This window comes from Lagopus leucura, unplaced genomic scaffold, assembly GCF_019238085.1.
Source record: "Lagopus leucura isolate 7727_CA_CO unplaced genomic scaffold, USGS_WTPT01 34063-0_obj-0_obj, whole genome shotgun sequence".
NCBI lineage: Eukaryota > Metazoa > Chordata > Aves > Galliformes > Phasianidae > Lagopus > Lagopus leucura.
In genome coordinates, this window is record NW_024968711.1 from 16102 (window position 1) to 19200 (window position 3099).

A 3099-nucleotide genomic window follows, 5' to 3' on the forward strand; every position below is an offset into this window, starting at 1 on the left:
TGTTTCCCCCACTGCTGGAACTGCTGGACTTTCATGCCTTCACTGTGTGTGTTTGGGTCTCTTTATTAGCTCTGTTTGTTCTACTAGCTGTATGCAAACGTATCGAGAGGTAATGAAAAGATCTTTGAAAATAGCTTGGAGATATTAACCTGAGGCAAGAAGGTGAATTTTACTGCCTTAAATTAGGCTTCAGAGGATGTCCTTGAACTCAGAAGCTTGGGCTTTGTTGTAGCCTGATATTTACTGCTTGGACTTTCTTTAACTCTAGGACTGGAGGGGGAGCTTTTCTTCACACCTTGCTGTGTATGAAACTTGAACTACACTCGAGAAGGGCAGAAATGTAGCTGACCAGAGCCTCCAACAGCTCAGCCTTTTCCTTCAAACTATGAAGAAGGCTTTAATATTCGTAAGTCAGAAATCTCGTGTCAAAACTTAATTCTCGTATAGACACAGCCTTGCTCTGGGGGACCGTTGCAGGTGTGGTCTTTGAGTCATCATAGGTTAGGACACGTGAAGTAATCTGAACGTGTTTCAATTGCTGTGTATTTTTCCCCGTTTCTCTGATCATTTCTCTGTATTGCTGCATCTGGCAGGGATTGCTGTCCTGGCCCAGAGCTCTATTCCCTCATGGGCTGCACTTGTTTTGCTATCCCACCATTTGGGTTGCACAGGCCATCCACGGCCAGTGTTCCCATCCTCCTGGGCCTCCACACACATGGCAGTTAGCAAGAAAGAGCAAAGTTGTTCAACCTTGTCCTAAAGTTATCAATCTGTTCATCCAACCTGTGCCTTGGTCACAGTGGCAACGTGCCGTTAGCAATGCCATCACTGCACTCAGGTCACAAGCTCTGACAGCAGGCACTGGGGATAATTTCAGGTGAGGCCGTTCTTCACATCCAGGCACACAGATGGTATCTTTTTCCAAATGGACCGTGGTGGTTGGCAGGTAAATCCAGTCGTGCAGGATCTGCAAAATAAAATTATGTACTACGTACATATTTCTCCAGAGCGGTGGTGATCTGAGGTGGGGCTCCGTTTCTCATAACTGTTTTTAAAACTGGCAATATCAGTAATAGTTCTGTTATGGGTTGAATAATTAAATCTTGTTCACCGTTGCTGAACAGAATTTGATTTATCCTTGATAATCTGCATCCATTACTCCTCTCGTGACATGAGTTTTCTTCCGCCAGAACCCAAGGGAACCTTTTTCTTTCCCTGTTTTTGCCAGAAGCTCCAATTGGCACGTGCCCCATTTACAGACATGTTTAACTCTGTTTCTGCTTTTTGCATGGGCCGTAAGTGTGAGGCCCTTTGAAGAGCCTTTGTTGCTAATTCAAAGGCAACCTGTGTTTCGTTTCCCCTCTCCAACTCTTCCTTGTCACTTTGTATATAAACGGGGTTAAAATTTGTCCTCGATATGGAACATGCTGTCTCCAAAAACCAAACAACCCAATACACTGCTGTGCCTCATTCTTATTACAGGGTACTGCAAAGTCTGAAATGTTGTGTCGAATTTTGGGTAGTATTCCCCAATGCCCAAAATGCCTCTGAATTCCTAAAAATGTCACTGTTTGAGACTGCCCTTGAATTTTAGTAGGATGAATGCTGGCAGGAAGGTTCAACCTCTGCTGTCATCCCACCAGCGTCCACCTGTGATGTTGTGGGCCAGCTTTATAAAACAGGAGGCATTACTTTTGGATCAGCCTGTGTGCAATTATGAAAAACTAAGGTTTATAACGGCTGGCTGAGTAAATTGGTGGCTGCTAAAGAGATCCACAACTCTAAAATAACAGTAGTTAGACACTGATAGTTTTTAAGGTCAGTTTAGATTATGTGGCTGTGTTGGGTTATTTTTTATTTAATGTTGTGTTTCATTGCAGTATTTCCTGAAAACTCTCCAGGTGTGTCATTCCAGGCTTGATTTTGAGCGGATTTGTTTTCATGCTCCATTGTAAAATTGCTGTTAAGAATTGGTATTGCAAGAAATGATTCTTGAGGTCCCTTCCAACCCGGGCCATTCTGTGATCCTGTGACTAGGAAAGGCATTACAACAGAGGTGTGATGATGGAAGGACTGGCACCATAGAGAGGTACTATAAAGGAAGGGAAGAAGATTGCTCACCCATATCAGAAGATTCCAGGTTCACAGGAAGAAGCATCACCAAGGAGGGATCTCCAGAAAGAGATCCTTCCCCAGCTGCAGTCAGCCCTTACATGAGGTCTGAGAGAGGTGCAGCCAGGCTCCAACCCTTCCTGTCACACAGCTGGATTGCCTTCACCTGTTGCTTCCAGGGCTGAGCAGCTCCTTTCCGCAGGTGCTGAACCAGTGGTTCAGGCTGGGACTCAACAGATTCCATGCGTATGTGAAAGATTTCAGTTGTGTGGTTTTTTTTTTTCTTGGAAGATTGAAAAAGCAAAAAAGTTCTCTGCCCTTGCTCCTGCCCTTTGTTCCCGCCTCCACCTGCTCTCAGCGTGCAGCCAGGAGAGGAGGGGCACTCAGGAGCACAATGGGAGCCCTTCATATCTCCTCAGCTCCTGACTTCCAGCTCTGCAGAGACATTTCTTATCTCAGTGACAGCTGCGGCCCCCCGGGGCCCACCGCCCCTCTCTCCCTCCACGCACACAGATGGGCCCGCTGGGCACAGGCATTGCTGTCCCAGCAGCGGATTCGTCGTCTGGCCCGCAATAAGTCTGTCAGCACCACGTGTTTATTTGGAGAGTGCCGGCCCGAGTGCTCGGTGGGTTCCATAGCAGGAAGAAATGTTTCCCAAGGAGGGCCCTGGCATGCGCTGCCCTGAGGAGCGGCACACACTGACATGTGGAATCAGACTCTATGACCACAGAGTATTACAAAAGCAGGTATGTTTAATCAGGGCTGCAATGCTGGGTGCAAGGGGGAGAGCTGCTCCTAAGTCGCACAGCTTCAGGAAAAAGCGTGCTCCAGGTAGAGGCCAAAGTAACACGTGATCAGGAGTTCCCAGGAAATCAGATCACATTCATTCCATTCTGAGCCCATCAGCACGCGGCCCCTGCTCACGTGCGCGCAGTGAGTGGTGAGGGTCTTCCTGGCGGCCGTGGGCTGAAGAATCCTCATCTTCCT

The 3099-nt window shown here is 47.4% G+C and overlaps 1 long non-coding RNA gene across 6 annotated transcripts in view; it reads left to right on the top strand.

Annotated features, from left to right (window-relative positions):
• Nucleotides 1–2422, top strand: part of LOC122193800 — an 11199-nt gene extending 8777 nt beyond the window's left edge. For 2 of the 6 annotated variants that reach the window (XR_006182980.1, XR_006182979.1), the window contains one exon: nucleotides 269–1158. This is a non-coding gene — a long non-coding RNA (uncharacterized LOC122193800). Of the gene's footprint in view, nucleotides 1–268; nucleotides 1159–1880 lie in introns of those variants that run through there. The other 4 variants (XR_006182978.1, XR_006182981.1, XR_006182983.1 and 1 more) reach the window with 4 other exon arrangements.
• The last annotated feature ends 677 nt before the right edge of the window (nucleotides 2423–3099 follow it).